Here is a 15,191-nt window from a genome sequence, read left to right on the forward strand (position 1 = left end):
TCGTAAACAATGGTACGTATTTTAATGACTGCCTTTATAGCTCAGTGGTAGAGCGTCAGTCTTGTAAACTGAAGGTCCGCAGTTCGATCCTGCGTGGAGGCAACGCTGATATATCTCCTTTGTTGTGTGAATTTTAAAAGTAATGGTTCTTGGGTTTTTTTTAATTCTATTTTGTTTTTTCATATATATTTACTATCAATATAAATTTATTATTACAAAAGAGTTGTTAAATTATAGCTAAATAAATAAATAAATTTAAATTTTATTTAGTGTTAGCTTTAAAGAATAAAGTTAAAAAAAAATATATTCATTAAGAGTTATTCAAACTTTTGTACAAATCAAATTTTAGAGTATAAAGTTATATTTTTTTAAATTTAAGATTTTGTTTAGTAATATAATTTTTTTATAATGATTTAATGTTTAGATTCAATATAAATTTTATATAAAGATTTATTTTCAATTTTATTATCATTAAATAAATTTTCAAAAAGGATGTTGAAATAGAATAAGTAAAGAAAATAAAATTAGCCTCTAGTAAATGGTGGTCATAAGTACAACACTTAAATAATAGTCAAATAGCAAAATATAGCTAAAAAAACTTGGATATGAATATCTATGTATTTTTAAAAATAAATAGTATGCATCTATATTAATTGAGTGAAAATATCATATACATCGATTCACAAAAGAAAGGTGGAATGCCAATACACCTAAAAATGTATATGGGAGAAATCTAAATAAAACACATAAAAGTAGTTGAATTATTAAGTGGGTTATATTAATCAAGAAAGGAGGGATCTCCATTATAGGGTTTACACAAGCATCTCGAAGGTCCTAGTCATGAAGGATTGGTTTCCAATCTGTAATAGTACCATCATCCTTATTCAATTATTTCTATTGGTTAGAAGTGAATATGATAGATAAACAAATCTAATTGAGAGTACTTGTCATTGTTTGCCACCTAAAGGTACCTTTGTCACAAGGTTGAGAAGAAATCAATTGATAATTATTAAGTGGGTTATATTAATCAAGAAAGGAGGGATCTCCATTATAGGGTTTACACAAGCATCTGGAAGGTCCTAGTCATCAAGGATTGGTTTCCAATATGTAATAGTACCATCATCCTTGTTCAATTATTTCTATTGGTTAGAAGTGAATATGATAGATAAACAAAGCTAATTGAGAGTACTTGTCATTGTTTGCCACCTAAAGGTACCTTTGTCACAAGGTTGAGAAGAAATCAATTGATCACATGTTTGCAAGTATAACATGTCCTCTATGTTGAGGAAAGCCATGTGAACCATGAGAGTGGTATCTAGAATTAAAATTGTGGCCATATCCACATATGTGCTCTTGGGGAGGACCCCTAGTTGAGGGAGAGAGTAACACATGCACAATAGTACACAAAAAAAATTGTCTAATGCTCAATAAGAACATATCATGGCTTTAGAAAATATGGGGAAATAAGAATCCAAAATATCACTACAAGACATAGAAGCAATTCTATCTTAAAATATATTGTTCATAGAATATTTATTTTAAAAGCATGCCAAATTTGACTAGATTTAGCTAACAATTTAAGCCAAACACATACAAGAATCATGTGCCAAGAGATGAACTCGAGCTAAAAATGATTGAAAATTTTATGAAACACATACAAGAATCATGTGCCAAGAGATGAACTCGAGCTAAAAATGATTGAAAATTTTATGAAACTAGATTTGAACATCTTAAATTTTTGGGCAAAACAAAAAGATGCTCAAGTTTCTAGATGTTCACAAAAGGGATGGTGTTTATTAGAAACACTCAAATGGATCAAGCAAAATTAAATGTTGGGAACTTGACTAATGAGATAAAGAAAAATGGGCAATCTTGGATGTAAAATGACTGACCGAACTATATGAAATTTGCACTATCATTGAGTGGTAATAGATTGAAGATTCTACATCTCATTGAGCTTTTGAATCATTGGCATATTCAAAGAAATCCATGAAGAATAGTCTTTGTGAGACTTTTAATTCTTGACATAATTGTTTACTATTTCTAATCAATCCACCATGATTTGATGCAACTAATCCTAATCTTGCGAAATATTTCTAGAGGAACAAAGTCCATAATGGTTTGAAAGGATTTGTAATCTTGATAAAAGAGCGTATATTTAATATTAGAGTTAGGCCAAGACATCCAATTTCTAGTGGTCTACGAAAGAGGTTTGAATTTAAATAAATCCTATGTAAATTCCACTATGGTCAATTATACTCTTACGTTTGCTAGGACAAGGTTGATTAACGAATCACTAAATTATTTCTATGTGGTTGTGTCTAATCATGAGAAGGATTTATGTGGTTTTGTACAAGCAAAGGCAAGGACAGTTACAAATGTTGTTCACTTTCTCATCAAAAGTTCAATTGGTCTTTGGAGGACTAAGAAATAATAAATAGTGGTGTAAGCAATTGCTAATGTTGTTGATGTTATTGAAGTTGATAGTTCTAGTGATAACAATTGTAATTGATAGTTCTTGTGATATTGTATATAAGGTTTCTATTTCATGTTTCAGTTTGTTTGGGTTGTGGGTTTCTAATAATTAGTTTTTTGGTTTTTTGAATGCTTTGTTTTCTCCCAAGTTTTTGTAAGTATTTCTATATATATATTGATATAAAGGCAATAATAATAAGAAGTATACTTGCATTAAATATTTATGTTGTTTTTTTCAATGTATTTTGTAGAAATTTTTAGAATTAATTATCAAGCTCATCTTGCAATAGTAGTTCCCACTAGTGATTCGTGAGATGACAATTGATCACATTTATGTTATTGCAAATAACTGTTTTAATACAAAAGATAAGATTCTATTTTTTTAATATAGATTTGTGACGTTAATATCTAATGCTTGTATTTTGTTTCATAACGTTTTTTTTTTGTTATATATTTTTATTTTAATTAAGTCGAACTAATTATAATTTAGAAATGGACATTTGTTGTCACGCGTAACTCATTTTGTATGTATTGAAATTCAAAAAAAAATTGTTGGAACAAGGACATTAATACCTAATGTGTAGATATTTTTCACTAATTTACTATTTTTTCACATGTACAACAAAGAACTTGATGTTTGATGAAAAACCTTTTGTTTAGTAAAACATTAAAAACAAATTTATAATAATAAAAAAAAATTATACTAGTTAAGAATCTGACAATTGATGCGAGGGCCAAGCACATTGATGTAAAATATCATTTTATTAGACATATGTCAAAGATGGCAAGGTGAAGTTGATTAAGGTAAATACTTTGATATTGTTGTTGATACTTTAACTAAGCATGTGCACAAAGAAGGTTAGATAATGTTCAGAGTTTATAGGCCTCTTGGACCCTAAAAATTAAAAGATGATGTTTTCTCTTGCAAGGTGTTTGACAAGTGGGAGAATTTTAGGAAAAAAAGTCTCAACAATGCAATTACATAAGGTTACTATTGATAGTTGAATGCGGGGAGATTTGCAAAGAGAGTACCCCTCCTATGGGTTTTGGGGGGGTTGTCCCCTCAACAAGGGTTTTGGGGACCGCATTATTCAACCTACCACTAAAAGCCACATTCTATGTATATTTTATTATTAAATCTGGATCAACTCATCATTAAGTTTCAAATATATCAATGGAGATTATGTTGGCTTGTCTTGACTTAGAAAGCAACCCTTATGAGGGCATTGCATTGAGTTGGGTATTGTGATGTATTTTGAAAGTCTGATAGATGTCGTGTTGCCTTTGAATCTATAGTAGATGAGACTCTTGTGAGAAGCTTGCTCTACAAGTATATTGTAATATTTGTGATTTTTAAATAATATATTGAGCAACTTTTAGAAGATTTATTTTTCAAATAGGTTTTCCCCATAAAAATCATTGTGTTGTGGTTTGAATAGTATTTATGTTTGATGTTTATTTAGTATTTTTGTTCATATCTGAAAAGCTTTTGTATTACTCTCATCTCAAAATTAGTGTGGGGAGTTTTTATAGTCTTAACTTCCTTACATTATTGCCACATCTCTGAACAACATATCCATCTCTAATTATCTATGTTGATTCTAAGTAGGCCTTATTGTTGAAGTATGAGAGCTCAAATGAGACACTTTCTCATCAACCATTTCTTGATCCTTAATAGTTTCACATTATTCTAGTTCATTCAAACAAAGGTCGACATCTTTATTGAGAATGTGAAGAAAATGAACCCTCGCCCTTGAGTAAGTGCCCTTATGATCCATGATCACAATATTTTCACAATGGATACAAATAATGTTTTCTTCCACGCGAAATTTTGAACTGAAATAACAATTAAATTAAAAACAACAAATTCAATCAAATTAAAATTTAGCACAATTTTTTGGTTAGTCCATTGTACAAGTCAGACATTCTATGATCTCGTTGGAAATGCTTGAAAAAGAAACCCTTTTTTTAGGCTCGCACATTTATTTGTGGCTCAGCAACTCTACCTACTACCTTTATTTGTCTTGATTGTATTGACTTCTTAAAAACAATGTGCTATTTTTTTAAGTGGAGTCAAGTTTACTTGCACAATTCATGATACGAACCTACATTGCAATAAAAACAATGGGCTTAGAAAAGGACCTGATGCCTAAGTTTCAAGATTGCAAGGGCATATTTATAACTCGTTAATTCAATGATGAGAATGTGCATGTATTTCTTAGTTTCAATAAAAAATTATTTATCCTATAGCTGCATTGCTTCTAATCTCTTTTATGTTTGAAAACACACTTTCTACAAGTTACCCATTCGATAAATGGGATGAAGGCTTAAGGTGAAGCCTTCACCTTGGATTACTCTCTTGTTGTCCTGGCAACAATTTTTGGATTTCTGGAAGAAATTCAAGATAGTTGTAAAATTCTTTCCTTGTGTTTATTCTCACGCTTGCTATGTTGAGATGTTCCTTCCTTGATTCACCATGTTGAAGCATGAATCTAGATATTGTAAGTGTTACCCTCTTCATGTGGTGGAAAAGTTCTTCATTCCATGCTCCATGTCCTCTATCCCTCGCTTGTGTCAAACATGGAAAAACAAGAAAAGAACCCTAAACAAAACCCTAAGTAAAAATGCAAAATACTCACAAAATTCACTTCATGAAGCCCTTCAAAATCTGGAAATGACATTTTTCACTTGAAAAACTGAAGTTTCAGGTCTGGAAATGGTGATGTTTTTTACCTGATTTTCATCCTTTATAGGTCTGATTCCTCAGTTTTGCCAGTCTGATTTCACCCTGATCTGCTCTTCGTCGTGGATCTTCGCGAGTGAAGGACAAGATGGTGACTACCGTGGATATGAAGCGGTTAAGGAATAATCTTGATGACTGTTGTGGATTTGAGGCAGTGAAGGAATAAAATCTTCTTTGTAGTTCAAGCTTGCTGACTTCAAGCACTTAGTTGATCGATTCACTTAACCTTCAATATGATGTTGATCATCCTTCAATTTGTTTCAAGCAAGGGTTGAGCGAGTTCAAGGTCTCATCTTCACTTCAAGGATCAATCTAGCTATCTTTCATGCTTGAGGCATGGATTTCCTCAATCCAAGGATGAATTCTTCCTTGGCTGTGGATTTTGGTGAGTGAGGGAAAAACTCCTCCTTGGCCGTGGATTTGAGCAAGCAAAGGAAGGATGTTATCTTGGCTGTGTATTTGAGTTGGTCCAGGAAGTACTTGAGGAAGGTCATGGATTTTGGGAGGTGAAGGAATGTTGCAAGGATGACCAGGGATTTTAGCCAGCCAAGGAAGAAATTGCTTGCCTCTCTCAAGTTGTAGTTTTCTTAATCACTTTCACCCTTCATCAAACTTGGTCATTTGCTTGATCAAGTATCATGATGTTGTGTTACCTTTGCCAAGTTGTGAATTTCCTCAACCCAAGGATGTTGTGGATTTGAATAAGTCAAGGAAAAATTTTACTTAGGCCATGGATTTGGGCATGTCAATGAAAATTTTCAATATGGCCGGGAATATGAGGAGGTAAGGGAAGATTTTGGTGATGGCCGGGGATTTTGGGAGGCAAAAGAATTTTGCAAGGTCGTGGATTTGGGGTAGTGGAGGAAGAATGTAAAGATGGTCGGGGATTTTGAGTGAGTGAGGAAAGGATGTTACCTTGCTTGTGGATTTGAGTGAAGGAAAAACACTTACTTCCACTTCGAGTTGATCACTTCATTGCTTTCACCGAGTGTTAGATTGACTTGGTATTTTCTTTCTCTTTCATCATCACTTTGGCCTTGGTTGATCCTCGTCAAGGACTTCATCTCAATTTATTGCTCATCTCTCCTTGATTGTTCCTCGCTTCTAAGTTCTAAGTTGAAGATATCCACTTGCCCACTTGACTACTCATCACATTTAAGACTCATACCCTGACCTGACTTGAAGGTCACCCTATGAAGCATCACTTAATGATTACCTTGATTTATATTCCCTACTTAAGCATTGAGAGCTATAATGACTCCACTCTAACCTAAAGAGAGACCTGACTACCCGAATCGATCACATCCTGACAACAAAGGCATTGCATTCCCTCACAAGCAAGAGGTTAAAGGCTCGAAAATTATTGCCAAGCTACATGACTAAGCTAAGACAACTAACGCTACCAAGCATAAAAATGGGGGTCCACATTTGCAATGGGGCTATGTGTGAAAATGTCACAATGCACAAACCTACCAAGTGGAACACATTAAGTTCATCCTTCAGGGCCAAACTTGAAAATAACATTTGAAGTAGTTGGTCAGCACCTACATTGGTTTCGAGAACCCTATTGGACTCCAACAATAGTTTCCAAACCCCTTTTCATAGTTGAAGACCAAATCTGGAACTTTTGAAACTTCTCCCTTCAAAGGGCTAGCACTTCTTCAAAGTTGTGAGAACCTTGTCGAGATCCGACTCATGTTTTGAAACCTCGAGACTTTTTCGACTCAAAAGAAAAAGACTTTATAAAACTTTGGAATGAAGATCTTGTCAGGACATAGGAAGGTTTCGAGAACCTTGTCAAGGAGCAATAGGCTTGTCACATCCATGTCAAAACCCAATGGCAATTTTGAAACAAATGAAGAAAATCGAAAGACAACACGCATTTTCAAAAGAAAGATGACTTTGTCGGAGTTTAGTAAAGTTTTGAGAACCCTATCAAGCAGCAACCAAGATTTCACAACCATGAGAATTTTTTGCCAAAAAAAAGCCATAACTGAAGGATAACTTTGTCGAGACATAAGGAGCTTTCGAAACCTCATTAGAACCCGAAATAGGCTTCAAAACCATGAATTTTTGCCAACAAGACTAAGGACTTGGCCATTTTAGATTTTTTCAAGTGGGTTTTTTGTTGAAGCCTAAGGGAGGTGAATATAACCACCAAGGGCATATTTGAGTAGGATAACCCATTAAGATTTCTCGAATTAATTATAATTGATCGGTAATGAATGGGGCATGAGATGTGAACAGTAGGACAATAATCTCTGCTCTATGATGAGGCTACCATGAAGGCTGAAAAATGAAGCCAATAATGTGAACGTAAAAGCCAAAAATGTCTCACAAAGAAGAACAAGTAGCCACTAACACTTCTATGCATATTATTGACCATGCAACACTTGAAGAAGTGAACGGTGGTTTTTTTTATCTTTAATATGCAAGTCAGAAATATGAAAATACATGCACTACAAGCCCTAACTATCAAAAGAAACTAATCTTTGAAGAGTTTGTTGAAGAACTAAAGCTCAACACTCATCCTAACCACCACTCATATTCATTTGTTTATATAAATTAAAAAGCTAAGGAAAAACACGCCAAGCAATGCACATTCAAGTTAAGGATCACCACTTGCTACATTGATGAGATTACATGTGATATTGCTTCATTGGATGTTTTTGGCACCATAACTGACCATCCATGCTTATGGGAGAGACATGCTCTCTCACAAATATAGATTTGTCATGGATGGTTGATTTTATGTTGTATACATTCACAAAGAAAAGAAAAAACTTCTCTCTCCTCCCCACCAAACAAATCAAATGGTTGCTTAAAGAAAGTAAAAAGTTTGTACCACCCATGCTAAGGTCAAAAACAATGTTACGGGTTCGCCCCCTTGAACCTACGATCTAGCCTGAATATGGATTCAAGCTCAATTTGCAAGGGGGATCTCATATAGATCCTCAAAAAGCATTGCGGCTTCGTCTATGATGAACCCAAGCAAACCCATTATGAATTTTCCCCATTTTTCTTTGATACTACGATGAATCAATAGTTTTCCTCTGTAAATCATGTTTTTAAAATAATTGAAAATTTTGTTATTTTATGTTTGCAAAGAGTGAATGGAGCGAAAAATCTTAACTAGTATTTTGCAAGGCAAAACGTGAAATACATGCACTAAAAATCCCACAAGAAGATAAAACAAAATAGTTGTATATTTTAAAGGCCTCCATATATTGCAATGCATTTATAGATGGGCATATCAAAATTTATGACTTTGACAAGGGGGCGACACTCTTGGGAATAAGTAATGATCAAGGCCAAGAGGTCTAGTTCATGTAGCTCTCCAATGTCGTCGTCTACATGTACTCATTCGCTCTAGTTAGTCAATCAACAACTTGGATTAGCTCCCTTCCTTGATGCGAGCGAGGTGATTTGTTCACGGAGAGCAAATAAAAACCACAAAAGGGGTGGACAAAACACCTGATTTGGGTTTCCATGACTTCTTTCAAGGGATGGGAAACTTGATGGTTGTAAAATTTTATGTGAATTCCCCCCACAACAAGATTTTAAAAAAAATTAAAATATTAATATTTAATAGTGTATATATTTTATAAAAAATATATAATTATTAATATATTTAATTTACTTATTTATTTTTAATTTTAAATACATTGATACCAACATGAATGCTATGGATATTATATATTAATGTTATAATTATATTCAGATCAACATGAATATATATATATGTGTGTGTGTGTGTGTGTGACAATCATATTTGTATGATAAAAATTATTTATGTTTAGATTAATAGATATAAGATACATTTTTTAACTATATTTATTTATTATTTATTAAATAAAAACCTTATATATGTGTACAGCCTGAGTTGGCCTAGTGGTAGAGAACTTGTGCTCTTGAAAGAGAGGTCATAAGTTCAAATCCCACAAGGGGGTAGGGTATGTACACCTTATCGGCTTCGGCCTATTACTGATGCACAAGTGCAAACTAGAAAGTATTATTGATGCAAACTAGAAAGTAGAAAGTATTATTGAAATTAGAAACTAGAAAGTATTATTGAGGTCACAAGTGCAAACTAGAAAGTATTATTGATGCATTAAAGGAATTTTTACACTCACCTAAAGGAATTCCACCAAACAAGATGGTTGAATATCATAATGTCCCTTTCTGCGATATTTTCTATTTTTGCCTTGAAACAATAATTCCAACTAAAATGAAAATTGCATTATATTTATAAACAACTTTATCTAAAATGATGAAATTTTATTAGAATATTTAGATTAAAACTTATGATGCAATAATTTTGAAAATAAAACTTATCTTGATTTTCTACAATAATTATCCTCCAAACCTTGACAATAATGGCTTTGTCAAATATTAAGAATTTGTTATAGTATTTAGATTAATAATTTCATGACATAATTCTGAAAATCAATCATAACTTGAATTATTTAGAAATGCTTTCAAATCTCCTCAATCAGAGTTTTTCGTCCCTAACTTAGCAGTGACAAAATTAAGGTTTTTTGTCCTTAACTAGACAAGAGTATTTAAGGGTTTTCGTCCTTAAACTCTTTGTTCAACCTTGGAGGATGATTGTCCTTCAAAGCTTTGGGGTTTTCATCCAAGCTTGATAAGAAGAAATAAGGGTTTCCGTCCTTAAGTCTCTTTATGAACTTGGGAGGGGTTTCATCCTCCTTATTTGCAAATCACTTCCTCAAATTCAAGGTTAATTCTTTGATTGAATGTTTGATTGATTTATTGCTTGATTGTTGAATTGTTTGCTTGCTTGATTCCAAGGTGAATTGTCGATTGATTGGTTGCTTGTCAATGAACTAATTTGCCCCTTATATCCATTTCTTAGAAGAGTCGCCATAATTCACAAGAAATGAGTCACCAGCCTTCATTGTTGCCTTTTGAGAATAATAATTCAGTTCCCAAATTGATTGTTCGATTATTTGCTTCTTCATTGATTGACGTATGGATCATTCCTTGGTTGGTTGATTCCTTTATTCCCTTTATACCTTTAATCCTTTGATAGTCATAACACTTTATTTCATGCCTTTTGACCATTCATTAAACTTAATTAACTTTTAATTATATTATGTTTTATTTTTCTTTATTTTTATATTTTAGTTTATTGTTATTATTTATTATTAAATCCCACTTCAAATGGGGACATTACAAATATGAACTCCACTCCGAGTTATTAAACATTACTTCTAATCAATTATTGAAAAGGAAAAGATCAAGAAGTATTTTCTACAAATGGTTAAAGCAAGTGGTCATCCCATACACTCTCCCATGTAGATCAGAAATTGTACTCATCCCAAAGAAGAATGACACATGGGACTAGTATGCACCATCCTCAACTAGTAATAAAGATGCAAAAGAACAATCAATTGTACGTCAATTGTAAGAATTGCGAGTTTCATGATTACCCAACAAATACGAAAATTGTTCCTTTCTCAAATTGCAGCACCCTTACATGCTCTCACATCCACTTAAAATTTGGGAGATGCGTTAAGAGTTTTCACCTTGAGTTGCTTAGTCTTCTCATAGTGAAAGCACATCAGTGACAGCAGTAGATCCAGACCCCTGCACAGCTGCAAGATCGGCATGAAGGGTATGCAATTATATAGAAGAATAAGGCACAACTATTTAGAAAGCCTTATTTTGAGATTAACATCATGTTAACTATTTGAGTGAGACTCGAGTGATTTATGGATGTGACTTGGCCTCAACAACGTTGATTGGGAGTTACTAGTTGTTAGACTAAATTGATTGATTAGCCAAAATTCTCTAAGTTAGATTCTTAGTAAACTTGTCTAAGTAAATGGTGTATATGCTAATTTAATTTTGATGAACAGACACTCTTTTCTAAAATCGCATTCCCATGTAGTGAATTTCTTTTCAGATTTAATGAAAATACAATTGGTTTGAGAGTTCAATACTGTGAATTTGTTGTACATATTTTTAGCAGTACATGTTTGTCGATTAGCATATTAAAAAATTATGTTTTGATTGAAATTTTTATGTTTTAAGTTACCTATTTTTAGGACTCAATTTCTGAGACCAGAATCTTCTTATCATGGCCTGAAAAATGACAAGAAGGAACAACAACAAGCACTTGAAGAACTCAATTGAAGAATAAAACAAGACCCAGTTCATGATCCACCAGATATACGACAGACCTTTTAAGTGGAGGTTGATGCCTCTAACTATGCTACACACACATTACTCAAATAAAGAGGTGTATGCTATCAGTTGTAGATGTTTCTTGGCACTAGCATGGATTATTGCACCTACAACAAAAGGTTGAATGAAGATAACACACCATAAGAAACAAAACCTTCAATATCCAAGCATAACATTGTAACAAACAAGGCACAATAATAGAATGAGTCCTTGCAGAAATTCCAGTTGGTTTACATAAAAAGGAGGTAGCCAATATGCTTTCTTGGCCCTCACAAGAAAAAAATCAACCATGGACACCAAAGCACAAGTGGAAGATTTTACAAACTATGATTATGTGGATAATAGAGTTATTGGGTACTTTTCTCGTCTGGCTACATGAACCACATATCAGATACCCAATATGGTACTCCCAGATATGGCATAGATAACATACCCAAACTGTTAGTCCCAACCGGTGCTGAGAGGGGAGGGGTGAATCAACACTTAATCAAATTCTCTCAATTTAACTTTTATCTTAAATCTTCATTCATCAAAGATCCAACAATATACTTAATCATTGAAGTAAAATATGCAAGCATGAAAAGTTGACAGTGACACCAAGGAGTTATCTCGTGGAAACCCAATAGGGATAAAACCACGGTGTGAGTAGGAACTCACAAAATTTGCACTCTTCTGGAGTACGCCCAGTTAAGAGCCATCCATGTTAGGAGATTACAAAGACACTGTTAGGTGCCACCCGGTTAAGGGATTTTGATCAAGGCTAGTTAGTGCCTTTATCCTGTTAAAGGTAGCCTAGTTAGAGGACTTAGAACATCAGCTAAGATGTTACCCGATTAAGGGATTTTACAATAGGGACCTGTTAAAGTCCACCCAGTTAAGGGATTTATGTTCTAGTTGTTAGAAAGCAACAGATGGATGATCTACTGAATTAGCTACTGATAGCTTGATCAGATCTCAATATGCATCCCACTCAATACACACCGGTTGTGTCTTCTTTGCACAACACCTATTTCTTTCTTACACCTTCGGCTATTCACTTAGTCGGTCGCCTATCCCTCGACACTGCACTTTGTCGGTCTTCTGACCTTCGACTCTACACTTTGTCAATCCTCTGTCCTTCGGCTCTGCCCTCAGCCGGTTCTCTGTCCTTCAGCTTTGCACTCAACTGGTTCTTTGTCCTTCGGCTCTGCACTCGACCGGTCTACCTCACACACACACTCAACTGTGCTAACACCTCTTAACACTTCCTCTCACTCTACTCTTCACCTTGGATCGCCTTCAAAAAGATTTCCTTGTTTCAAATTTCATGATCAAAACTTTTTGAAAGAGCTCAAAAACTCTTTATACATTTTCTGTTGACACCTTCAGGCATATCCTCAATCAAATCAATCAAGGATTTCGGAAGATTTCAATTTCAAAATCTCCCACTCTTTCTCTGCGCGCCTTACAGCAATTCTGCCAAGTGTTCAACCAATTTTGCCACCACATCTCCCAAAGATAGAAACTTCCGAGTCATGTTCAGCCAAATAAATGCGAACTAGAAAATCTGCATGTAATCATGCTTGACTGCATGATAACTGAAAGTTAACCTTACCAACAAATGTTTTGGCATAGACACAAGCTTACCAACTCATCCTTTGCCACCGCAACTGAATAACCGATCACTACTCCGAGATTTATGTTTATCACCTGTCTTCCTTCTATCATTCCGATGTACCGGTATGCAACTGCACTTCTTATATTACTAGTTCATCCTTTGAATGTCGGTTTGTTGTGCTGGCACCAAATCTCTTCCCCTATTTACTAGTGAGTTACTAATTGGTTAGAGAAAACAAGTTTTCTTGCCTAAGTCACCTTTTGTGACTTCACCATCACCAAAGTGACCGATCTTCCTGAGTGATAGATCGGTTGACTTAATTTATCTTTCCTTGAGCTAAAGTAACCTTTGATTATTCAATACCAATGTTGTTTCCATTCACTATTGCTTACTGAAAAAGCAACACCACTCTACCTATACCACTTCATCGGTTAGTATCTTCACCGGTAAGTGTTGGACATCAATGACAAACCTTAGCACATATACCGGTTTTCTAGATTGACCGGTTTTGTCAATGCCAACAATCCAACAATCTCCCCCTTTGGCATTGATGGCAAACACTTCAAACTTTGGCTAATTAGATGCATGCTTCTTCATCTCTATAACAGTCCAGTCATTCTGCCCATATGCCAATGCTCAAACACTCTAACAAACACTCTAAACATATCTCCCCCTTTGACAAAAATGCCAAAGAGTCCATTCTGAACACTTACAAGATTGCTCCCCCTAACCGGAGTAGTCCACACTCATCAATCTAGTTGTTTTCATTTGAAAAACTTGAAATCATACCAGATTGATGTAGAACCATGTTTGCTTACTTTACTGAATGGAGGGGCATAACCCCCAACTTACCTCTGAGATAGTCAAAGGTGTCCTTCTGTAGTGGCTTGGTGAATATATCAGCCACCTGCTCTTTTGTTGGCATGTATTCCAACATCACTTCCTTTTCTTGAACTTGTTCCCTTAGATAGTGATATTTGATGGTTATATGTTGCATTTTGGAGTGCATCACCGGGTTCTTAGATATGTCAATGGCACTGGTGTTGTCACAATGAATCACTACTGGTTCAACCACTTTTTCTTGAATTCCTTCTAGTAGTTGCTTGATCCAAACTATCTGTGTGCAGTTAATTGCAACATCTACATACTCAGCCTTAGTTGTAGATTGAGATATGCAGTTTTGTTTCTTACTTGTCCAAGATACAATCCTTTCTTCGAGAAAGAATGCTCCTCCACTTGTGCTCTTCTTGTCATCGATGTTTCCAGCCCAATCTGAATCAGTGAAGACACTTAAACTAAAGTCTCCTTTGTGTGGATACCAAAGACCATACTCATCAGTCCCCTTTAGGTATCTGAATATTCTTTTGACTGTCATCATGTGAGTTTCTTTCGGATTTGCAGAAAATCTGGCAACCAAGCCAACAACTTGTGCTATGTCCAGTCTGCTATGTATTGCATACTGTAATTTACTGATCATGGACCAGTAAAGTGTCTCATTCACTTCTTCAGCCTCATCATGTTTAGATAGCTTGCAACCTGTAACCATTGCAGTTCCAACAGGTTTTCAATCTTCCATTCTGAAAGTCTTAAGAATTTCTCTTATGTTCTTAGTCTGACTGATAAAGATGCCATTCTTTAATTGAGAGACTTGTAGGCCAATAAAGAACTTAATCTCACCAATCATGGAGATCTCAAATTCTTTTTGCATTTGTCCTGCAAATCTTCTCCTCATCTCATCATCTCCTCCAAAGATGATGTCATCTATAAAGATCTCAACAATTAGGTGTTTTCCTTCAGTTCCACTCTTCAGATACAGGTTATTGTTATCACTGGTTCTTTTGAACCCAATGCTTAGCAGATATGAGTGTAACCTCTCATACCAAGCTCTTGGTGTTTGTTTCAGCCCATACAAAGCCTTCTGCAACCTGCATACCATATTCCTCCCATATTTAGATGCAAACCCTTCTGGTTGCTCTATGTATACTTCTTCCTCTAACACCCCATTTAAGAATGTTGATTTGATATCCATTTCGTATACTTTAAACCTTTTATAAGCAGCATAGGCCAATAGAATTCTGACCCCTTCCAGTTTGGCTACTGGTGCAAAGGTTTCTCCGTAGTCCAAACCTTCTTCTTGAGCATAGCCCTTACAAACCAATATTGCCT

The 15,191-nt window shown here is 34.6% G+C and overlaps 1 non-coding gene across 1 annotated transcript; it reads left to right on the top strand.

Annotated features, from left to right (window-relative positions):
* The first annotated feature begins 30 nt into the window (after positions 1–30).
* Positions 31–102, top strand: TRNAT-UGU (transfer RNA threonine (anticodon UGU)). The gene has a single exon. It is a non-coding gene; the product is annotated as a tRNA-Thr (tRNA).
* The last annotated feature ends 15,089 nt before the right edge of the window (positions 103–15,191 follow it).

Source organism: Cryptomeria japonica, chromosome 8 (genome assembly GCF_030272615.1).
Source record: "Cryptomeria japonica chromosome 8, Sugi_1.0, whole genome shotgun sequence".
Classification (NCBI taxonomy): domain Eukaryota; kingdom Viridiplantae; phylum Streptophyta; class Pinopsida; order Cupressales; family Cupressaceae; genus Cryptomeria; species Cryptomeria japonica.